The sequence below is a fragment of the Antechinus flavipes genome, chromosome 1 (assembly GCF_016432865.1).
Source record: "Antechinus flavipes isolate AdamAnt ecotype Samford, QLD, Australia chromosome 1, AdamAnt_v2, whole genome shotgun sequence".
NCBI lineage: Eukaryota > Metazoa > Chordata > Mammalia > Dasyuromorphia > Dasyuridae > Antechinus > Antechinus flavipes.
The window spans coordinates 100,412,278-100,438,449 of record NC_067398.1 but is presented as its reverse complement, the minus strand read 5'-3'; the positions used below and the strand labels follow the sequence as shown (position 1 = coordinate 100,438,449).

At 35.1% G+C, this 26,172-nt stretch overlaps 1 protein-coding gene across 1 annotated transcript in view; it reads right to left on the bottom strand.

Moving 5' to 3' along the window:
• Positions 1–25,155, bottom strand: part of MPDZ (multiple PDZ domain crumbs cell polarity complex component) — a 215,033-nt gene extending 189,878 nt beyond the window's left edge. The window contains exon 1 of the mRNA XM_051970827.1: positions 24,693–25,155. The gene's annotated coding sequence lies outside the window, so the exon portion shown is untranslated. The remainder of the gene's footprint in view (positions 1–24,692) is intronic.
• Between the last annotated feature and the right edge of the window lie 1,017 nt (positions 25,156–26,172).

The window sequence follows — 26,172 nt, the reverse complement described above, 5'->3', positions numbered from 1 at the left end:
GTTAAAACAACTCTGAAGTACCACCTTATATCTTTTAGACTGGCTAAGAGGAAAAGATAATGGTAACTGTTGGTGGGGATATGGAAAAACTGGAACACTAATGCATTGTTGGTAGAGTTGTGAAATGATCCAATCATTCTGGAGAGCAACATGGAACAATGCCAAAGAGCTATTAAACTGTGCATACCCATTAACCCAGTAGTGCCATTACTAGGTCTGTATCCCAAGGAAATCATAAAGGAGGGAAAAGGACACACATGTGCAAAAATGTTTGTAGCAGCTCTTTTGTGGTAGCAAAGAATTGGAAAATGAGTAGATGTCCATCAATTGGGGAATGACTGAACCAACTGTGGTATATGGAATGTAAATATCCTATAAAAATGATGAACAAGATGATTATTGAAAGGCCTGGAAAGAGTTACATGAAATGATGCTGAGCAAAACTAGACGAATCGGGAATATATTATACACAATAACAGAAAGAATGTGTGATGATCAACTATGAAAGATTTGGAAATCAATCCCAATTGACTTTGGACAGAAAATGCCATCAGCAACCAGAATAAAAGAACTATGGAGTCTAAATGTAAATTGATACATGCTATATTTACTTCTTTTTTTCCTGTTTTTTTTTAATCTCTTCCATGGTTTTTCCCTTTTATTCCGATTTTTCTCTCCTAACATAATTCATAAAGCAATGTGTATTAAAAAATAAATAAATCTACTTTTTAAAGAGAATAAAGGGATTCAAGAACTAAGAACAGAGTTAGAAGGTGAAATGGTTAAACACAGCGTCAAGATTTTGGAAAGAAATTCAAGAAGGAAAATAAAACCAGAGTATAACTAAAGGTCTGGACAACCAAGAAAGATGAAATTAATGGAGTCATAATGGAGAGAAAGTATAGTTTTAAGAAGAGAGAGATAGAAGGAGAGATGAAAGGAAAAAAAAATCACTACCAAAGAAAGGAATATCAGAGATTTCTATCATTGAGATTGAACATTTATGGCTAATGACAAGATCAAGTTATCCCTATGTAGTAAATAAGGTTATTGCTAAATGAAGATTAGTAAATTGGGAACCCAGGGAATTTGAAGAGATATGAACACTGAAGTGCTCTAGGATAATAGCAGGAGTTGGAGTAGAAAGATTATAAGCATTTTTACAAATAATGTGCAAAAAAATCATAGTGATACTATGTTGGAGAAAAAATCTCACTTAAAATATCAGAAAAAATTAACATTAAATATCTTCAGAAAAGTGGTTGCTTCATTTTATTGTGGCCCAGCTCCTCTTCTTTTCTCTTTTCCTCTCTTCTTTCTCTAAATCTGTATCTATCTATATATGTACACATATATAAATATAAACACACATATATACAGAGTCAGGGTCATTCAGGATACAGGGGAGAAAATATAGGTCTCATTTCCTATTTATAGCCACCCAAATAGTTGATTCCAATCATGTAAGAGTCAGGGATAGTTGAATAAATTACATAAGATGTAGATAGACCATTCCCTATTTGAACTATTTCCTGAGGAGTACAGGGTAAAGTATCTCTGGTGTGAGGGCTTACAGAGCCCTTTCAGCGCCACTCATCTACCTTTGGTATTCAACTTTATCCAACTCTCACTTGTGACTACAAGAAGTGTGTACAGCTATCACACTCTGGTAAAAAAAAAATGTGAGCAGATGGGCAACCAGGTTTAGGGGAATCAACAGGCTTCAAACTTGTAAGTAAGACTGGGGAATATCTACCCCAAACATAGGAAGGTTTCCCCCACCAACAGAACAGGTAGATGAGAATAATTTGTTCTGACAGCCATGAAAGTAGCTCCAGCAGTCATTATGGAGTGCTTAGAACTTGGTCCTGACTTTTGTCTTATCAGCAGACTTCAATGACTCTGGAAGATTCAGGCTGAGGGCCTTATCCAGTTCTGCCTCACTTAAATCCCAATTCAAGTACAAGCCATCACCATGTGATGTCATTGGTCTTCTTTGAAATGTTTCCCATTTATATTCTATATATAGTTCACTTTCTATGTATTTGCATGTTGTCTCCTCCATTAGATTGTTAAATTATCTGAAGGCAGGAAGTATATTTAGCTTCCTTTTATATTCCCAGAGTTTAGCACAATATCTGGTACACAGAACAGTAAATATTAACAAATGTTTACTAATTGTTTGAAAGATACACATAGATAGAAAGATAGAAGGAACATTTAATAAGCATTCCAGGCACCACCATTGGGGATGCAAACAAGATAATTCTTGCCCTCAAGGAGCTTATATTCCAAAAAAGGGGGGGGAGAGCACAAAAGGCAGTTAAGTGTAAAAGCAGATAGAGTGCTGGACCTGAAGTTAGGAAGATATCTTCCTAAATTCAAATCTGGAGAAAATATAATATGGTTTAGCATATTATAAATATAAATATTTATAAATATAAAATAGAATTATACCTTCAATTTATTGTTTCTGATGTATTGCATATTTGTATGGGACCGGAAATTTCACTGAAAGTCCAATTACCTTAAAAACTTCTGGTTTAGGGACAGATAGATGGCACAGTGAATAGAACACTGGCTCTGAAGTGAGGAAGGACCTAAGTTCAAATCTGGCCTTAGACGCTTAAAACTTACTAGCTATGTGACCTGAGGCAAGACACTTAACCTAAAGATTGCCTTGCCAAAAACAAAACAAAACAAAACAATAAATAAATAAATAAATAAATAAATAAATAAACATTCTAGTTTTTTAAAAAATCACATTTGAAGAGTCAAACAAGAATTAGTGGTTCTTCAAAATCTCTTATCTACACTATTTCAATTTAGTAAGTAGATAAATACTTGGCCAAGAAGAATTAGAGAATATTATGAAATACAAAATGAATAATTTTGATTATATTAAACTAAAAAGGTTATGTACAAAAAAGTTAATGCATCCAAGATTAGAAAAGGGAAGCAGAAAACTGGGGAAAATTTTTACATCCAAGCATTCTGATAAAGGCCTCATTTCTAAAATATATAGGGAATTGACTCAAATTTATAAGAATACAAGCCATTCTCCAATTGATAAATGATCAAAGGATATGAACAATTTTTCAGATGAAGAAATTAAAGCCATTTCTAGTCAAATGAAAAAAAATGTTGTAAATAACTATTAACTAAAGAAATGCAAACTAAGACAACTACATTTCTCAGAAGGGCTAAGATGACAGGAAAAGATAATGAAAAATATTGGAAGGGATGTTAGAAAACTGGGACATTAATACTTTCTTGGTGAAGTTGTGAACTGACCTAACCATTCTGGAGAGCAATTTGGAACTATGCCCAAAGAGCTATCAAATTGAGCATACATTCTGATCCAGCAGTGTCTCTACTGTGTTTGTATCCCAAAGAGATCTTAAAAAAAATGAAAAGGGGATAGCTAGGTGGCACAGAGGATAGACCACCAGCCCTGAAATCAGGAGGACCTGAGTTTAAATCTGACCTCAGACACTTAACATTTCCTAGCTGTGTGACCTTGGGCAAGCCACTTAACCCCAATTGCCTCAGCAAAAAGAAATAAAAGAAAAGGACTCACATGTGTAAAAATGTAGCAGGCCTTTATGTAGTGGCAAGGAATTGGAAACTGAGTGAATGTCCATTAGCTGGAAAATGGCTGAATGAGTTATGGTATATAAATGTTATGGAATATTATTGTTCTAAAAGAAATAATCATTAGAATATTTCAGAGAGGCTTGGAGAGACTCATATGGACTGATTGCTGAGTGAAATGAGCAAAACCAGGACAACATTGTACAAGGCAGCAAGATTATACGATGATTAATTCTGATGGATGTGGCTCTTTTCAACAATGAGATGATTCAGGCCAGTTTCAATGATCCTGTGATGAAGAGAGACATCTACACTCAAAGAGAGACTTGTGGGAACTGAGTGTGGATCACAAAATAACATTTTTACTCTTTTTGTTGTTGTTTGCTTGCATTTTGTTTTCTTTCTCATTTTTTTCTTTTTTGATTTGATTTTTCTTGTGAAAGATAATTTTATAAATATGTATGCATATATTGTAATTAACATATTTTACCATGTTTAACATATATTGGATTACTTGTTATCCAGGGGAGGGAGGGGGGGAAAAAGAAGGGAGAAAAATTTGGAACATAAGGTTTTGCAAGGGTGAATGTTGAAAACTATCTTTGCATGCATTTTGAAAATAAAAGGCTATTATTAATTTTTTTTAATCTAGCTTTTTTCTATTTCCGTTCCTATGAACTTTACTTTCAAAAACTTGACTTAAAATACACTTTTGACCAAAATTCCCAAAAACTTCAATTTTATGTGTAGAAGACTCACAGTTTCTTCAAAAATTATATTATTATACAAACGAACTGTACTTAATTTATGTCTATACCACTATAAAGTACTTAATATTAAATATATTCTCAACCTTAACACTAAATGTATATGGTTATCAGTACTCTTGCAGAAAGTTGATTTTATTAGTATTTAATTACCTATCAAGAAAGATGTCAATAAAATTAAATCAGACAATAGAGATGTCAAGTTCACAGAGAGGCAAAACTTTACACCTGAAATAGAATAAAATATAACTGGAAAATGTTTGATAAAATAAATAAAAATACAACAAAACATAAGTTCACTTGTGGTATTATAAGCCATTCTACAACTAGTACATAGAATTTAATACCAGTGATGTAAACTATCAAAAAGTTTTAACTCTATAATTTGAGTATCTATTAACTTGCATCTTCTATGTCCCTTTCTCATGATTTTGGTATATATACAACCACTTGCTATCATTAAAATTATTAATATGATCATAAGTAATATAGCCAAAATCATACTCTTCCTTAACAAAATGGAGTGGTAAATCAACAAGCAAATTTCAGACAACTAAATTCACAACAGTGAATTCTCAATTCATTTCTCTGAGTACATTCTCACAGAGACACTGACTACGAAAAGACATTCAGAGAAGAATGACCATGATTATAAAAAGCATCAAGATGATGCCATAAGAGAATCAGCTAATAGCCTACAAAAGAAAAAAAAATCTAAGCATAAAGTTCTAAGCAAAGGTCCATGATCTCCAACAGGTCTGATAGATTTTTCAAGGAGTCCATGAATTTTAAAAATTATTTTGCTAATTGTGTTTCAATATAGTTGCATTCCTTTATAATCCTGTGTATGCTATTTTACCTATTTAAAAACACTTATCTTGAGAAGAGGTCTATAGGCTTTACTACATTGTCAAAGAGATCCATGACACAAAAAAATTAAGAAAAACCTTTGACCTAAGGGGTCAAGGTATTAAAAGAGCTGTCACATGGAAGATAGACGATGACTTTTTCTTGTTCTTCAAAGGCAGAAGTAGGAACCGTAAGAAATTAGAGATGCAGATTTGTGCTCAACAAAATGGAAAAACTTCCTAACAGAGCTCTCTAAAAGTGAAATGGGCTCTCTACCTTTGAATGCAGTGGGATCTTTCCCAATGTAGGTGCTGTAATCAAAGACTGAATAGCTACCTATCAAGCATAATTTGGAGCATAATTCTTTTCTGCTATTTATTGGACTAGATAACCTTTGAGAATACTTATAACTTTCAGATTTCATGATTCCAGCTAGTTCTAAATTCAAGGAGCCACTAAAGTGTAGATTATCTTTAATTTTAATAGAACATTCTTGTTTCATGTTTAATATATTTTGAAATGATAGCTACATAAGCTACAATAATCAAACCAAACCAAATGGGAGCTAATAAAAAAAATAGGTGGCATATTAAAATGACTGTATAAATACACAAACAGACCAGTCATATGTTTTGATTTACAGACTAGCTTTTAACAATGACCCATTAATTCCAAAGAACTTCTTCAAAATTGCATAGTATTCACCTCCTTTCTCTATGCATTTCTCACTATTAAAAGGTTTAACTGAAATTTAAAATATATGTAATATGATGCTATACATAATAGAGAAATTTTTCTCACAAAAGACATTTATTTATACCAACAAACACCTTCATTCATTAAATAAAATAACCTGGTTTCAAGCATCCTCACTTTGCAATTAGTTCCTTTTATATAAAAAATAAATTGGCCACAAGTCAAACATTTGCTTTTTGCTTCATAGAAGATATATGTATACATGTGTGCATGTGTGTGTATGCTGAAGAGAGATCTCCTAAAGTAAATGCCTATATGATAATTTTACACTATTCAAAATTTTGCTGGATCTCTACCTACTTCTAAAGGCACATGACTTGTGAAATTTTCTTAAAATATCATTATCATTCACCTCCAAATACATTCTTACTATCTAAATATTATCTCATCTTCTTTTGAGCCAAAAAAAAAAAAAGAATTTTTTCCCCCTGAAAAAGTAAGCCTCTCATGTCCCTAACTTGCACTCTAAGAGGCTTAGCAAACTGAACCCAAACTTTTTTATCCAAATGGGAGTCATTTAAGCCTTTCTTGCTTTTCTCTCTCCCTAACCTTTCTTATGGTCAGATGTTCATATCTGAGTATCTGATCATATCAAGTTTTTGGTTTACATGCCTAAGATGCAACATACATAGTATATTTTAAAAATGGAATCAGTTATCAGCTTTCTACTTGAACCAGCTGGATAAGACTCTCCTTAATTATTACAAACAATTTCAATGAGGGGTACTTGAGGTAAGTATTCCTCCAAAACTACTCCCACCTTAACCAAAAGATACTTTGGTATATATTTCAAAGTGTAAAATCTTATATGCAGAGAATGCATGAGACTCTATTTTGCAAACTAGAATTCACAAGAGCTTATCTATAAAAGCAGTTAACTCTCCAGAGAAATTTATTCTGGCTGCAATCTTAGGTGCTCCTGCCATTGCTATTTTGCCTGCCAATGATGAAGCAATTTTCCATTGGGGCCTTGCAGATGGGGCCTCAGTATTTATAAAAAGCATAAGTTTCCCCTTGGCACTCAAAGCATGGCCTAAAGCTTCTAAAGGAAACATCAGAGCGATCTTTGCTCATGACTCTTATAGCAAACTGATGACCAGGCTTTTCTTTCCATTTGTGAAACCTTAATAACAGTGCTGAAGAACACTTAGCTTTGTCTATTTATCCCTCAGTAGTGATTCCTTAGGGAACAGATCTGAGGAAAAGGGAAAGCAGCTTATTCTTTGAGGAAAGCAATGAAAAAATTTAGAAAATGTGCATCCTGCTTCCCCACCTCCACCTATCAACTCAAAGAGCAAAAAATTCTAACTATTTTTAGGACTTTTTCTCTATTACTTTTAAAAATAATGAAATGTCCACCACTTTCCTCTTATTGTTAGTACCTTTTCCTTTTGTCATATAGGCTTTCACCATTTACATTTTTTTACACCAATCATAGCCTAATCTCCTTAACCAATTGGCTTCATCATATAGAATTGCACTTTTGTGACTTTCCCCATCAGTTCCTCCGAAATTAAATTTTTGACTTTTCTAACTTTCCTTTGATGAATCTAAATAGGCATAATATACAAAGTTCACATGCTTTAGACTACAGAAGGCAACTTAATATTTCTAACAGTAAGTCCCCTGAAGAGAAATCATACACACATATAAGTATGAATACATGAATGTGATATTTTAATGTAACTTTTTGACGGATAGTTATTAATATTCTGGATCCACTGAAAGGTATTTCTCTTTGTACTAAAGCTACTTTTACATACCCTGCAAAAGATTACTTCTTTTCAAACATTATGTATACTTATGCTTAATAAATAAGCTCACTGCTCACAAACATAAGAGAGCATGGCTTAAGAAACTGAAGATTTATGAAACTTATATAAGTCAAAATCAGAGCTACTCTGTAATTATCTAGTCCTCATGGCCAAGTGAAGTAAGCAGTGTAGGAAAAATCCTCTGGAAAACAACTGGCAATCATCCAGATAATGAAGGACAAAAATAGCCCAACCTTGCTACTAGGTGAGGCAAAATAATAACAATTGGTTATTGAAGAACCACTTGACTAAACTAAATGTTACAGTTATTAAATTTACTCTTCAACTCACTTTCAATGATTCTCAGTGTGGGAACCCTTGTAATCCCCAAGACAATTTCAAGGAGACCATAAGGTCAAAATTAATCTCACAATAATACTAAGACACTGTCTAATATTTTTCTAATAAATTTCTAATAGGGTTAACTATGGATAGTTCCATAAACAAAAGCTCTGAGAGGAGCTCTGTTTTACGAATGCAAAAAAGTTCTGGAGCTAAAAAGTTTCAGAATCCCTGGTTTGTTTCCTTCTGTATTAAAAAAACAAAAAACAACAACAACAACAACAAAAAAAAAAAAAAAAAAACAACAACACTATTTCCAGGGCAAGCAAGTTCTCAAAGAAACAAAAGTTTCTTTAAAAAAAGTTTCTAAATGCAGGTCAAGTATAATTAATATACTCAAAAAATTTTGAAGATATAAACTTATCCTTACCAAAAATATCAAACCAATAATCTGTTCCTCATTTTCCAGGCTGAATTATCATTATTTTAAAAGCTATATAATTTCTAAACCAACAAGAGAGAACTTAATAAAGAAATTAGCATGATAAAAGATAGTGAGGATTGATGGTAACTGTACAGCTCCATCTTCAGTACTCAAAGCTAAGGGAACCTTAGATAAATTACATGTTCAATATATATGAATTTCACATTTAACTGAAACATTGAAAGCTCTTTAACACCGAAATTTGTTATTTCAACCAGTTTTGGTAAAACCTTTAAAGAAATAAATGAGATGACACATAAAGAACTTTGTAAACTTTAAAGCATAAGCAGATGGATTTTGATGGACAGCTAGATGGTATGCAGTGGATAGAATAAGAGGCCTGAAGTGAGAGGATGATTCATTTTCCTGATTTCAAATCTAACCTCAGAAACTTACTATCTAGATGACCATGGGCAAGTCACTTAACCCTATAAAATGAGCTGGAGGAGAAAATGGCAAACCACTCCAACATCTTTGTCAAGAAAACTCCAAAAAGGGCCATAAAAAGTGAGACATAACTGAAATGAATGAAAAACATGAGAAAGACTTTATTGAAGAAATCAAATTTATCAAATATAATTAAACCTTTTGTGGAAGACACATGGTTGGAGCTAAAACATCAGTTACCATGGTATACCAGCTCTAGTACTGTGACACCTAAGTAAGCCACCAAAATGAACTCTTCAAGATGATCAAAGATCTCTTAATTGTTTAATCAATTAGCCTTTTCACAGGCTTCATGCTATTTGCTTTTCTACAGCTTTGGATGGGATTGTTCTCATCCTGCACACTTTTCTCCCTTATCTTTTTAACCTTTCTTTCTTGCTTCTCCTGTTCCTCCTTGTGAGGTCTCCTAAATCATTTTTGATAGATTATAATGCTTCCCCAGCATATTAAACATAGTCTGTCCTCCCCTTCTTCCATACTTCCTTTCCCCTCCTCTCTGACTGTTCTTCATTTCTCACTATGCCTTCTTCCTAGGTGATCTCTTCAGTTATCATTTCTCTGCAGATGACTTCCAAAATCTGTGTCAGTGGTCTTCATATTTTTGATTACATAAAAAACTGAGAGACACATACTCCATATTATAACATACATCATAATATTTACACAAAAATAGAACTGCAAGAAGCAGTAAAGATGAAAATAACATTTGATTTTAGTGTCAAAATGGAGCCATTGGAATTCTCTGAGTTGGGAAGTGACGAGGTCAGGCCTGAATTTTAGAAAAATAATTTTGACAATTATGTAGACTGGAGATATTTAAGTCAGAGAGACTAATTAGAATGTTATTGAAATAGTTCAGGCAAAAAGCGATGAAGGACTGAATTAAGATGGTAGCTGTATAAACAGAAAGAAAAATACACATAAGAAAGATAGCAAGTAGTAGAGTGGATAGAGTGCTGAATATGGAGTTCCAAAGAGCTAAATTCAAGTACAACCTTAGATGGTTAGCCATGTGGAACTGGGAAAGTGAACTAAACTTCTCTCAGTCATAATTTTCTTATCTATAAAATAGGAATAATAATAATTGTACCTGGGTTGTGAACTTATTCAACCATTCTGGAGAATGATTTGGAAGTATGCCCAAAAGGCTCTAAACTGTGCATAATTTTTGATCCATCAGTGTCTCTTCTGGGTCTGTATCCCAAAGAGATCATAAAAATTGGAAATAACCCACATCTGCAAAAAAAAAAAAAAATTGTACTGGCAAGGAACTGGAAACTGAGTGGATGAGCCATTAGTTGGAGAATGGCTGAATAAGTTATGGGTTATAAATGTTATTATTGTTTTATAAGAAATGATCAACAGAATGATTTCAGAAAGGTCTGGAGAGACTTAAAGGAACTAATCCTAAGTGAAGTGAGTATAATGAAGAAAACATTGTACACAGCAGCAATAAGAATAGGCAATGATCAAATCTGGACATAGTTCTTTTCAACAATGAGGTGATTCAGTCCAATTCCAATAGCCTTGTGATGGAAAGAACCATCTGCATCTATAAAGAGAACTATGGGAAGTGAATGTGGATCACATCACAACATAGTATTTTCACCTTTTTTGTTGTTTGCTTGATTTTTGTTTTCTTTCTCATTTTTTTTTCCTTTTTGATCTGATTTTTCTTACACCACATAATAATTATGGAAATATATATAGAAGAATTGCACATGTTTAACATATATCGAATTATTTGCTATCAGGTGTGGGGGGAAAAGGGGAGAAAAAAATGAAACACAAGATTTTGCAAAGGTGAATGTTGAAAACTCTCTTAATATATATTTTGAAAATTAAAAGTTATTATAAAAATAATAGCATCTTCAGCACATGGTTGTTGGAGGATCAAATGATATAATTATCTAAAGATCTTTGCCAATCTTACAGCACTATATAAATGTGAGTCATTTATTATTATTATTACCGTCATCATCATCATCATCAATAGATGCATTAGGATTCTAAAATTTAACAACTATTGGATGTGTTGGGTAAGGAAGAGAAAAGAACTGATGAAACCCAGGTAGTGACTGGAAAGAAAAGGGAAGTTTAGAAGATACTCGAGTTTGAGGACAAAGATAATGAAATACACATTCAAGATCACATACTATACATACTTGCTTATTCTAGGTAATGTGCTCTAACTCATTATCCCAAGAGGGGGGAAGTAGATTCTTACTTACCAGATTATAATGTCTGACTCAATGCCTACCCTCCTAAAGGTAGCTACCAAGCAATAGGATGATGGGATGGAGGGGGGGAAAGAATTCTTCCAAGTGTCTCCTAGCCAGTTGCTACTGTGGATGTCCAGATAATACTTGAATAATACTTTGACTCAAGGGGTCAAAGCCTACCTCAAAAAGGTAGGGTTTATAGTTTTCATAACAGTATAATAAGCAGAATGAAGGACTGTTGGGATAGAGGGTCACAGCCAGGTATGATTGTTGATAATAAGCCCTGCTCTGATTGTAGTAAGATCATCTTCCTATACTTTGATTTGTTGATCACATATCTACTGAGGTCAGCCCATAGGCTCAAACATGGAAAACACTGATGTATATACAGCAAGCCTTATGTATGCCCCAAAGTGAATTAATTTAAAGAACAAGCTACTTCCTACACATCCCTACTATATCTGGTCAGCCCCAAGCCAAACCTAAACAAAAATGCCTTGTAAGTGTACCCAATAGGTAAACAACCCAATTTTGTGTATCTGGTCAGCCCAAGCCAAACTTAAACAAAAATGCCTTCAAATTGCACCCAACAGGTAGACAACCCAGTTTCGTGTATCTAGTCAGCCCCAAGTCAAACTTAAAACTGACTCCTAAATGTACCCAATAGGTAGACAACCCAGTTTTGTTTGAATACTTCCAGTGAGATCCCAATTCCTTTTGAGACCTTTTATTTTACTTTTGGATAGCTCTAATCTTTGGGAAGTTTTCCCTTACATTAAGCCTCAGCTTACTCTTGGCAGTTTCTATTTTTCCTACTTTGGCTTCACTAAGAACAAAGAGCATACATCTAATTACTTCCATATGATAACTCCTCAAATATTTAAACGCAGACAGCTATCAACTATGGTCTTTTTCTGAGGTTTATTTTCTCCAAGCTAAGTATCCCTACTTTTTTGAAACTCCAATTCCCCAAATGACATGAACTTAGGTCACAAACCTAGTTGTTTTTGAACTTCTTATGAAGCATAATGTCCAGAACTTAACAAACTACTCCAGATTCCAGATAGTTTGATCACAACAAAGCACAATGGGAAAGATCACCTCCAGGATCCAACACACTAACACAACAGTCAAATTAACTTTCTTAGAGTCCACTAAAACCTCTAGATCTTTGTTCAGAAGTTACTGAGTAATGTTCCTCCAACTTCAAGCCTCTAAAGTTTATTTTTTTAAACCCCAAATCAGACTTTATAAATAGTCTAATTAAAATTTAACTATTTAGATTTAGCCTAGTAATCTAGTTTGTAAAAAATCTTTTTGAATTCCAATTCTAACATTTATCACATTTGCTATGATTTCCTGCTTAGTGTCATCAGTTGAGAAATGTACCATATATTCCTTTATCTAAGACACTGATAAGAATGTTAAACAATGCAATACCAAGAACCATATCCCTGGGACATTCCTTTGGATTTGCCAAGGTAATATAAACCATTAGTAACTTTCCTTAGGCCCAGCTATACAAACAATTCTCATTCCACCTTACAGAAATAATTTTTCGACCACATCATGGCATCTATTTCAGAAGAATTAACATGAGAAACTTTTTTCAAATGCTTTCCTAAAATGTAGTTAAACTAGATTAACAACATTCTTCTGATCTACCAATCTTTTAACTGTGTCAAAAAGGAAAATAAGATGAGTCTATAAAATTCATCAAGTCTGAGAAATTACTTAAAATAACTTAAAATATTTTAGATAGTTATTTTCTGATACTAAAAATTAACAAGTAATTAATAATTAAGAAAATCAAGAATTAAAAATCCAAATATAATGAATATTCTTCTAAATCTATTCAGTGTAAATAGATGAAATAGATTTTTCTTAAAGATGGAACTTGAGGACTATGAGAACACTGTAATTTTGGCCATGCTATTACTATTTAGTTCATATAATTCTATATGTCAACAGGAAAACATTGCATATGAAAACTTTTGAAACATTTAAATAATTAAACAAAGAGGAAACCCAAATTGCCTTTAAAAGATAATGCAGGGGGCAGCTAAGGTGGCATAATGGATAGAGCACAAGCCCTGGAGTCAGGAGAACCTAAGTTCAAATATGACACAGACACTTGACACTCAGTAGTTTTGTTTCCCTGAGCCAGTCACATAACCCCAAATTCTTCATTAAAAAAAAAGGCAATGAGAAAAAGAGAGGTCTTTTTATCAATCAATGACAAAGCACACAAAGTTACTGCATTACTATAAGCACTTATGTTTGCTGGTGAATTCCAAAGTTCCTTACATAAATGTTGGATGAACATAGGGTTATATGTATCAATGGCATATTTAAGGAACTGCTATTAAAATATTCAAAATTATAAAAAGGTAAAAAATATAAATTGCAGCTCTATTTCCAAAATTAAATCCAGTCATCATTTTTCTATTACCAATCAATCAAAAATTAAATTACTACCCAAGGGGAAGAAAAGATTTTCCCAGGATTATACATACAGTGTCAGAAATAAGATTCACACTCAGGTCCTCTGTCTGCAAAGTCACTTTTCACTCCACTATAACAGCTCAGATCTCAATGGAAAGATTCCTAATAGCCCAGATATTAAAAATACTTAAATCTCCAAATAGGTTATTATACTAAAAGAAAAATATAAGATTAAAAGTGATCAGGTAATTATATCTCCATAAATATGAATTCATGTATTTTTTAACACTTAACATGAATGCATGCATCATATATATATATTCATATATATATATATATATATATAATATATATATATATATATGTGTGTGTGTGTGTGTGTGTGTGTGTGTGTGTGTGTGTGTGTGTGTATACACACATATACACATACATACATGCAGGCAGACATACCACTCTAGCTATCTTTTGTATTTTTATAGTGCTAATCACAGGCATCCAAATGGTAGGCTCTCACAGAAACATTTAAAAGGATCTCATTGTCTTTCAATAAACTTGATTATTTGATTCTTAATTAACTCATCTACTATTTAACTACATTCACTAAGTGTATTTCATTATAGGACTCAAAGGAACAAATGCAAATATTAAGGTTATAAAGCAACTTTTATTAAGGCAATAATCCACTGGCAATTGAGATTTTTGCCCGAGCTATTCAAAAGAATATTTCCTTTTGCTATTTCATTTAGAGTTAGTGAATCTCTCCACTCACATCTGCAACTTGATAGTTCAGGCCCTCATCACTTCCAATCTAGATAACGAGAACCTAACAAGTTTCCCAGAATCTGAAAGCATATTTCCATAAATTAATCTTCTTTAAATAGTTTAAGCCAATCTCAGTGTCTCTCAACTGCCTTAAGCTAAAATATAAATTATTAAGCTGGTATTTGAGACCCTTTGCAATTGACCTCCAAAATCCCTATTCAGGTTTATTCCCCATTACTTCCATGTAAATACTTTTCTAGTCCTACTGAACTACTAATTTTCCAGTGACCTTATCTTGAAGACTCTGGCCTTCTTGCAAATATTATATGTTTGCAATATATTCTCTCCACATTGCCACCTGGAAAAATGCTTCCTTTCTTTCAAAGCCCAACCCAAATATTTCCTCCATGAAGTCTTTCCTGATCACTGCTAGTTAGAAGATGTCTACTCCAAGCATTTGAAGACTTCCCTGGAAGAAATTTTGCATCAAATTTTCTTAAAGTAGTTTGTTTAGCTCTCCCATGTCTCTAATATTTTAATGTATATCATACTGTGTATGTGTGTGTGTGTATATAAAACATTCCATCCATCCACTTCCATTTATTCAACTACTTGAAGGCAGGCCTGTTTCATTTTAAATCAATGAATATCCAGTATCAAACACAGCAGATATTTAATAAAAGTTTCTTGGACTGAACTAAATAATTTTATGAGGTGACATGTAAACAGAAATCCATTAAAAATTCAGTACAAGACCAATCTATACTATTCCATAGCAATCACTGCATTTCTTAACTTGAATTATCCCATCTGGTTCTAAGTATGTGTTAATTATTATTTTTAATACAGTACTTGATTCATGCTTTGCTTTAAAAAAAAAAAGTCAGATGGGTCAAAATTCTTAATCCTAATCAGGCAATATTTTACTTTAATTTTCCTTTGTTGTTAATGTAACTAAAAATGACAAAGTTAGTCACAGGCAGGAAAAAAAGGAAAGTGCATATATGAAGAACAATACAAGGGTAGTGAAGTGGAATGGTCCTCAGATCTAGAGTCCAGAAAGTGGAGAAATAAATTCCATCAGCTAAGCTACAAATTTTTTGTGTGACCTTTTTGTGGCTCCAAGAAGCTGTAGCATATACTGTACTGACACCCAGTAAAATCATCTTTAGAGACAGACTCAAATACCTGTGGATTATGGACTAGTTTTAAACCTGTTGGTGAGTTAGGAGATGTCTTCTCCAAGGATTTGAAGACTTCCCTGGAAAAACAGGCAGACGAGAACAATTTTTCTCAAAAGCCATGAAAGTGGCTGAAAAAGCAGGTAAAGATATCCAAGATATCCAAGGTCATTCACTCCTTCACAGTTCTTCACCAGTCATTTTGCCTTTTGTCTTGCATTTTAACTTTTGTCTAGACTTCAATGAGTCTGGAAGAAAGAGTGAAGGTAAAGACTTTGCACAATTCTGCCTCACTTAAATTCCAATTTAGGTACAAGCCAAGACATCACTTCAGGATGTCATTGATCCTCTCCAAAACCAAAGAACACAACAATGACAGTTTCCTTAAACAAGGAACAGTCTTTCTGGGTCTCAGTTTTCCTCATGTGTAAAATGAAGGGATTACACTAGTGAACCCTAATGTCTCTCCCATCTCTAATCTCTACAATTGGAGGAAGATATGAGGCAAAGAAAAAGTTAATCTACATATTGGAATTATTTGCTATATGATTAAAGATGGCATATATACACAGTGAAGAATGGAATGTATACAAAGTGATTTCCTAAACAGAGATTATTCATCTTTTTTTTTGTTTGTTTCTCATGTTTGTCAGTCTGGTTGATTTGTATATGTATCACTTCTTAGAACACTGTTTCCTGCCCATATAATTGAAGGAAATGACAAATTTTAGCGAGAGGTTAGTAAAAATAAGGGAATATGTATGTATTTTTCCCTATTCAGGTTCATGCTTCCTCTAAAATCTATCCATAGAATAGTCCAAGGTAACAGGTCAAGGACATGGGCCCTAGAAGCAAGATAGGCACAGGAGTGAGCTTGATGGTTGAGAATAAATGCAGTGTATTAAGGGGAAAGGAAAAGGAAAGTAGTCACTGCTCATTTTGGTCCAAAGCATCTGTCATCTCAGCCTCGATGACCACTTCATAAGGAAGTAAGCAAAACTAGAGGAGAGAGCAGCAAGAGACAGTAGGCTTTAAACAAGAAAAGAAAAATTGCCTTGGAGAGACACTGTAAGTACCACCAACATGTGGAGTATAGCCCTAAGGATCACACTGGCTTAAACCATGTAGTCAAGAAGGAAACCCAAATGTTTGTCTAGATTTATAGGGAGAGAAGCTAACTCCATACTAAGAGAGTATAAACTGTACAATTTGGAATCACTTCACAGTAACAATTTTTAAAAAATTAATAAAAGAATTATAAAATCACAATTGATCATACAGAGCAAACTCCTCCTAAATTACTGATCTCATCTACCAAATGCCCAATAAATTGTCATTCAGCATTTATTTAAAGACCTATAGTGTCAAGGAACTCACTATCATCCCAAGGTCTCTTATTCCACTTTGAATGGCTCTAATTATTGGGGAGTATTTCTTTTGTACTGAAATTCACCTTCATATAACTCCTAGCATGAGGAAGAACAACTAATCTGGCTGCCATGTGAAAGCCATTCAAATAATAAATACTGATTTATTCATGACTACTATATGTTCTCCTTAAGCCTTTTCTTGTTTAGAATAATATTCTCCCTTTCTTCCACTAATACTCACAAGCCAGATTTGTAATCTCTTCACCAGCCAGGTCTCTCTGCCTTCCTCTCCTTGTACTTCTATGTACTCTACTTCTATGTACTCTAGCTTGTCAGTGTTTCTTCTAAAGTATAGAGCCAGAATTGAACTTAAATGTTCTAGATGTGGTGTGAATGAAATAGAGTGTAACAAAATTATCTTTCTCTTTGTAGAACTCAAAGAACTTAGATCATAGGATAACTGAGTTTAAAGATCATCTAATCCAAACTTCTCATTCTGCAGATAAGAAATGTGGGCCTCTGAGAAGCTCCATGACTTGTGAGAAAATATTCAACTAGTAAATGGCAGAATTCGGCTTCCATTCCTAATCCAAGGTTTTTTCTATAGTTGCATCTTATCATAACAATGCTGTCTATCTTCTCTTAATTATAAGTAGAATAATACTCACTCTTTTATTATGTGGAAGGAGAAAGAGCTTTTAAGAAGTTAAATTATCAATTTTTCCAAGAATGGGCTCAAGAGAGTATTCTAGTAGAAACAAACACTCTTAAATCCAAAAAAGAACAAACCTTAGGAGAGGATAGAGTGAAAACTCAATTTCATTTTCTAAAGTAAAGGGCAAGGTCTAATTCTTCTTAGGACAGAGAAGGTCACTATGAAGAACTAGAGAAACAAGGAAAGGATACCAAGAGATTCCATAAGAACTTAAAAAAAAAAAAAGTATAGCTTTGCTAATGGAACTCGATGGTTTGAGACTGATATCTAAAGCAGTAAAGGAGGATCATTCTGAAACAAGCTGTTCAATTCTTGTGATTCTATTTTTTATGGCAAAGAGAATAATCTTAGTCCTTGAACTAGCAGGACAAAATGGAAGTTCATATTCAAAATAAGTCGGAAGATGGTAAAAAATCACCTAGTTGCCTCTGTTGAATTTATGTCACCTGAATCACATGAATTAGTCATCTGGTTCTCAGAAAACTAGAAAATATGACAATTGAATTACTGTACCATAAATGAAATTTATGTCACCTGAATCACATGAATTAGTCATCTGGTTGTCAGAAAACTAGAAGATATAACTCTTGAATCACTATACCTTAAATAAATGAAACATAAAACCTGAAAAATATTTTTCCTAATTTTTAAAGGAAAAAAGTGGGAGGGATGGAAGTAAAGTCTACACACTATAAATCTATGTTGAAACCTAATTTTGATTCTTGGAAAAATTCTAAACTAGGTCATTAAAAATATGGTTGATAGGAAAAGTACCGATTACAAGGAATCAGCATGGCTTCAACCAGAAATAATGGACTTCAGATGCAGAATGAAACATGATATTTGCTAAAAGTTACAAGTTGTGTTGCTTATTTTGGTTTGCTTTTTTTAATGGGGAATTGTGATTTGGGGGAAGAGAGAAGAGGAAAAAGGAAAGAAGGAAGATAAGAGGGAGAGAAAGAGAGAGAGAAGGAAGGTGATTTAAGCTTTTTTTTTTTTTTTCATCCAGAAAATATAAGAAAGTTTATTGGGAAAGATACATTCAAGGCAAGTCTGAAACATTTTGAATTTATTATATACTTTGTAAAAACACCAAGCTATACAGAACGAATTCCTAATTTTGTATACAATTTTATTTGGGGGATTTTTTTCATTAAAAAATGTTCATATTTATCAAATTCAAATCACTATGTAATATTATATACAATAATATATAATATATATAATATTTAAAAACAAATTACAGATGAAGCCAAACTAATCTCATTTCCTTTTTCTGACATGATCACTTGATTAATAGATTGGGTGAATGCAATGGATACAATATATCTAGATTTTAGCAAAGTTTTGATAAAGTATTTCATACCATGCCTGTAGGAAAGATGGAGAAATGCAGAAGAAATAGTAAATAAAATTTACTGATACAAAGAGTAGTTCTTAATAGTTTAAGGTCATCATCGAAGTAGGAATCCTATAGAGTACCCTAAGTATCTTTGCTTTGATCCATGTGCGATGTAACATATCAATGACTTAGATACAGACCTAGAAGGCATTCTATGTGGATGTTACTATGCTGGAAAGGATAGCTACAACAATGGATGACAGTCAGAATCTAAAAAGATCCTGTTAAGCAACAGATATGAATGTGAAGTATTACATCTGTGTACAAAAATTCAGCTGTATATGAGGTGGAGTAATGATTAAACAACAGGTATTCTGAAAAAAAAAGATCTGGGGTTTTAGATAGACTGCATGCTCAATATAAACCAGTTATATGATGTGGTACCAAAAAAGTTAATGTGTCCTCGAGCTGCATTGAAAGTGGTATTTCTTCTGTCAACAATCCCAGGGTACACTGCCCTCATCAGACTTTGTCTTAAATGTGTTCAATTCTAAGAACTATAAATTACACTGATAAACTGGAGTATCAGTTTATCAGAATAGGGCAATAAGGATGTAATAGGTCCTGAGTACCTGTCATATCATGATATATAGGAATTGTTGGGGGCAGCTAGATGGCACAGTGAATAGAGAGCCAGCCTTGGAATCAGGATGACTTGAGTTCAAATGTGACCTCAGACACCTAGCATTTCCAGGGTCCTAGTGTGACTCTGAGCAAATATTGCCTTAGGAAAATAACAAACAAATAATACAACTGATTGAAGAAAATGAGAAATTTTAAGTCAGAGAAAAGAAGGGGAAGGGAGAAAAAGAAGTTAAGGATTTTTAAGTAATTAAAGAGTTGTTATATGGAAGAGAGATTAGACTTTTCTGTTTGATGCCAAAGGGATAGGATCAAAAATAATGTGTGAAAGTCACAAAGAGGCAGACTGGGATAGAAGGCAAGAAAAAGTTCCTAATAATTAGAGCTGTCCAAAAGGACAATGGGCTATTCTGAGTGGTGGGTAGGTTCTTGCTCCTTAATGTATTTAAGCAGAAACTGGCTAACCATTTATCTTGAATGTGATAATGGAATTCCTTTAAGGTATACTCTGAACTAGATGGTAGCTGCAAAGGTCACTTCAGACTCTAAAATTCTGTGAATCTGTGAAGATCCAGAATAGTCTTCAACCAAAAGAGAGAGAGAGAGAGAACAGGAAGGAAATACAAGCAGTGAAATGGGTAACGAAAATAGAGATTGGCTGAAAATACATTGTTTTGTAATATTCTCTTGTTGTTTGTTTTCATACTCTGTAGGATAGCCTAACTCCCTATGCTAATTTGTATAAACCCCCTTTAAAAAAAAAAAAAAAAAACGAGTAATTTCCTGTTTGGAGGACCAGAAGAAGAAAGGAACTCACCTCATAATCTCTCTTGTAGTCCAATAAGAGAACCAGAAAAGCCAGGACAAAAAAAGGAGGTTGGGGGTATTTAGATAAAGTAAATCAAGAGGCCAAGTGACATTGGTATGGAAGAAGTCCTCAAAGAAAAACAATGGCCACATTGATTTTACAGCTATTTCATTCTTAAAAGCACAATGGAAATCTGAATTAACCAAAGACCAGTTGACCACAAAAAATTCATTTTATGCAAGGCCCATTTATGAATGCAATCAATATGCAGACATTGGTAAAAATCCAACCATCTAAATTCATATTTAGAAAGTGCTTTTAAATACAGTAGGACATGAGGCATAGTAGGAGAATGGAAAACAGCCCAAATGTGGAATCCAATATCCTAGGTTCAAATACCAACTCTGTTACTTGCTTTTTTGTTTTGTTTTGTTTTTAATGAATTCACACTTGTCACTTTACTAGTTTGGCCTTATCTGAATTGGAAGAGACAATTTCTAATGACTCTTCCAGCTCTAAATGCTATGATCATCAATATATCAGCATACTTTTGTTGGATCAGGAATGTAGAATGCTGAAATACAAATAATAATGTTCTAGAATAAACTCAGATGGAAAACATGAAACTGGCGTTCCAAGAGTATTACATCTCAAGGGTGCCTCTGCACCTAGCAGGCTCCAAATAAATGTTTCTCAGGCTAAAATGAATTAATGGTGCCATTATCTAAGAAATCTAAATTTGTGAATTCATAAAAACCAATAAGAGAGGGAAGAAAACTGCAGTTCCCCACAGTCACTACAGGGAAGCTAATTAAATCAGGATTCTGGATTTAGAGGTGGAAGGGAGCCTGGAGATCTCCTAGTCAAGTCTTCCAAATTTAGCATTTTTACCATTAAACCATAGTGACTTCTATAGCATCCTCAGTGCAATGGAGTAATTCTGAAATACAAACCAAACTCCTTAAGTACTTCTCCAAATGAATCCAACAATTCTCTAACTTCTACCACATCTTTCCCTCTCCCTATAGATCTCTAGAACTAGTCCATTTTGGAAACAGATCCTCTGTGGCAGCTGTAGGCTAAAACTAATCACCCAGGATTTTCATTATCCAAAACTACATTCCAAAAACTGGGTTTCTTGGAGCACCTCTAGGCTGTAAAGATGATGTGCACAATCACTCAGAGGCAACACTGCATCATCCTTTACCATTTATGAAGCAGGAGGTACAGATAAAATAGGACCTTTTATATAATGAAATTAAAAAGACAATGAAAACAGCTCTCCCCAAGGAATGAGCAACCATCCTCCTTTCTCTCAACTAGACAATGTTGTGGCTTTCCAGAATATATCAGTAATAATAGAGAGCCTAAAGGCAAGGGAATCATCATCAAAATAATAATGACTAAATAATGTTTAAAGTTTGCATTCTATCTTTAGACTCTAACAACAACCCTGTGAGCCAACCATTGCAGTTCTTATTATCTATACTTTACAGATGAAGAATCTGAGGCATAAAGAGGATGACTTGTCCTTGGCCATGCAGGTAATAAATAGTAGAATGAGGACTGCAACTGGTCTTTCCAAATCCAATGTTAGCAAACTAACTCAAGAAAAACAACAAACAACAACAACAAAAACAAAAACAGAAAAGAAAAACAAAGAGAAAAGTCAACAGGAAAAAAGACAGGTATGTTTGCAATACTATATACTCATCAATAAAATCAAAATGTTGATAAGATCATAAATAAAGTTTTACTTCATTAACTTTCCCTAACATTGAAGAGAGGGAAGAGGTTAAGAAAAAGAAATGTTCTCTACTTCATCATTTTGCTTAAGAGGGGCTCCAAAGAGCTTGAGATTACCTTAAGTAACTTAAACAATTAATCCATTATAGGGTATTTGTGAGACATCTGATTTGCAAAACTTTAAATGGCTTTAATTGGTCCTCTCCACTTGGGCAGGATCCATCTGGCTATCTAGAATAAATTGGTGTCTGCATAAATAGGCTTCAATATGTGGACCAAATCATATCCAAAGACACGAGTTTACCAGTTTTTTATGGTAAAAGGGTCTTAGGTCAATTTAAGAAATTCAAATGTGGGTGTAGTAATAATAATAAAATTCATTTATACAGCACAGGTTCACAGACCTCTCATTTATTCCAAGGTACAGTTGCCATTCTAAATTTTCTGTAACTAAACATTAGTTATCACTAATGGCTATATAACCTTTAAAACCATAACAAATCTTTCCTCCATTGGTTGCTGCCAAAATTCTGATTATTATCATCATCATCATCATTATAGCTATTCTTACAGTACTTAAAGCTTTACAAAGCACTCTCTTCACCAATGCCTAAGGTACAACTATTATCATCAATTCTACTTTACAAGTGAGAAAATTGTCAGTCTCAGTGATTGGCCCATAATAATAAATCTAGAAAGTGTATTAGAATCTGAATTCAAAAACAGTTATCTGGAATCCAAAGTGAATTTTCTTTCCATTATACTACTCATGTTTCGATTGCCACAGTGTCAGGTAAAAAAGGAGACCATATCAAAGAAGTATAAAAACCAAATGGTTATGGAGAGACACAAAGGGAACAGTTAATAACAGGGTTGCCCACCAAACATGAGTTATAGACAGAGCTGACTGTTTTGTTTTGTTTTTAGATTTGTCTCTCCATCAGAAGAGAGAGGAGTTTCCTTCCTAACTGGTGAATTTGTTTCTCCATTATCTCATAAGCAGGGAAAAAAAAGCACCACTCCAGAAGTGTATTACACTTTCCAGCTGCTTTTACTGGGCACAGTAAGTCAGCAATCCTGGAATGGATAGGCAGAAAATATTAAGATGTTTCACAGTACTGGGTCTGCATACATTTGTATATTGTACATTCTGCTATCACACAAACTGCGCATGTAACACGTTCCCATCCCCCACCCCACTCCACTATCAACTCCTCCTCCTCCTTCTCCAGCACTCCAAACTTGAAATTTCATGTGGGTTGTTGTAAATAGCCCAGCCTTTGTGCTGCAGTAAAGATAAGCTAAAACATATCTCTACTCTATCTTCACCCCCCCCATCCCCACCCTCACCCAAACATACACGCGCATACACACATACACACACACACACACACACACACACACACACACACACACACATACATGACAATTCCAAAATAACGCTGCATTCAAAGATGTTTTCTAAAGCAGAGATCACAAACAAAGACGAAGGCAGCGGGCGAAAGGGGCCTGAACCGGGGAAATGAAAAAGAGCGACGGCTAAAAATTCGCAACTGAAACTAGCCGCAGATGCAAGGGCAGAAACGCTGCTGTTATATGCTCTACTCTGCCTCCTACCAATTATGCAGCTCTGATCCGGGTCCCCGGCCACAGCTGCCAGAGTCGCTGTCGCTAGCCGCTGCCGCCGCCTTCTTAGCTGCTGCTACGCTGCTTCTCAAGAACCAAGCAGACGTCTACAGAGCAGCATCTCTACCCTTTGGCCCTCCCGGAACCCCCTAATAGAAGCTGTCTCTCAATCCATTCACCAGTAACATCTCTGAAGTAGCCCTGACTGCAGCCGAAGCGCTGAAATCTCAGAAGATACAGCAACATAGAGAAAGCAACAGGCTTCCAAACCTCCCCCTTTCCCCATCCCCACCCCCAACAGCCCGGCGCATACAAAAACACACACACACACGCACGCACGCATCCCTCTCCATTCCCTCTCCTGCATGTCCAAGCCTGGTGTTATCCCCTCCCCTCGGCCCCCTAAAAAGCAACATTCTTTACAATCCTCCATCCAAGGAGGAAGAAAAAAAGAGAACTTCTGTTCCATGTTTAGGAGAGGGGGAACACTGCAAGGAGAGGATGGAATCGGCCAAAGGAAACTTCCAAATCCTGTCCTTTTAAAGAGACGAGGGAGAAGAGTTTTTTTGTTTTGTTTTGTTTTTGTTTTTTTTCTCTTTGTAAAGAAAGCCACAGGCTCTTTTTAGGGTTGGAGCCAACGCATCCCGTATTCCCACCCCGCAAGCGCGCGCAAACAAAACACGCGGAATCACGAGATCCCGATGGAACATTCCCCGGGAATTGAACAAGGGCTGGGCTGAGGGGAAGAGAGGGAACATTCCTCACCCCCCCCCTCCGCCCCCCTCACCCCGCCGCGCCTCCACCGCCCCTTAGGAGAGTTTCCAAGCTCCAACTCCTTACCCAGCTCGTTCCTGCAGCCCTCCCCAGCTAGATGGGATTTGCTTCGGGCGGGGACTAAGAGAGGAGAGGAGGCGGGGGAATAGGGAAGTGGGGAGAGGGTCGTTTGTGGCTCTGGTTTTCTCGCCTGGCCAACCGCTCTCTTCTGAAGTAACGGCCCAGAGAAGAGCTACAGGATAGATAAACACACACACACGCACACATACACTCACTACCAAGAAACTTAATCCTGTTCAGCCATCCAGCGGCCAGACGCCAGTCCTCTGCGCCGCAACCCCCTCACTCCCCCTGCCGCTACTTAGAGACGCTCTTGCGCCAAGCCTGGCAGCCGCCTCAGCGTGAAGAGAGGAGCTCGGAGAGGAAACCATGACAACTCCTCTCAGCCCCACAGCCTTCACGGTGCTAGTGACCCCAGAGAGCGCTGCAGCCAAATCTAACCCACGCCGGCCTTTCTCCGGACTTGGCACATTTCTCTGCCTTGGAGCAGAACTGGACTTTGAAATAAAGCACCCACACAAGACAGGCTACTTTCTTAAACCTGTGGGGGGTTTTATTTTAAATACAAAGCAGTGAATGAGAAATACCGGGGTAATCCTATTGAGGCTGAGCACCGCCACTGTCCCTTTAAGGAACGAGGGCTTAGCTCTTTACTATGCGCTACTAGGGCCAAGCTTTTCCATTTGAAACAGAAGCTCCCTAGGCGAGCAGGTCATTATTGGGCCCCGCCAGGGCAGAAAAGAAAATGGAGACTTTCAGCTGTTTTTGGCTACTTGGGTAAAAACGAGTCCATGATGACTCACAGTGAAGGAGATTAAGTGTACCGTTTTAGGAGTTATCTTTCTGTAATACTGGATCCGAGAGGCTTGAGAAATCTTCCAGAGAAGAAAACATTATGTCCTTGTGTTGTGCTATTCAGCAAACATTTATTAAAGGGCCTACTAGGTGACAAGCATGATACACTGAAGAAATCCCGCACATGTGCCTGAAAATAGAACGTATTGTAGTTGAACAAGTTATAGGCAAGAGTGTAAATAAATTAAAAAATAATAATCTATGCTAGACTTTGGAATACAATATATTATTTATTAGGGAACAGATTTACCCTCTAAATATCTATTACTTATTAAAATTAGTTTGCGCTTGTCAAATGTTTGTTTGGGTGGGGAGAGGGGAAGAAGCCAACACTGGAAATACTTAAAAAAAAAAAAGTCCAGCCTCTCCCCTCAAATTTAATGAGGGAGGCAACTAATAAATCTATACAGACAAGATTACATAGAATATAACTAAGAAATAGTTATCAGAGGGAAGGTACTAAAATGAGAGATTAAGAATTACTTCCTGTAGAAAATGAGATTTAAACTGAGATTTAAAGGAAGCCATTCCACAGAGATGAGGAGGTGATAATAGGAGACATGAGGGACAGCCAAGAAAATGTCCAAAACTGAGAGAGGATGGAATATAATTACAATCATTATATAACATT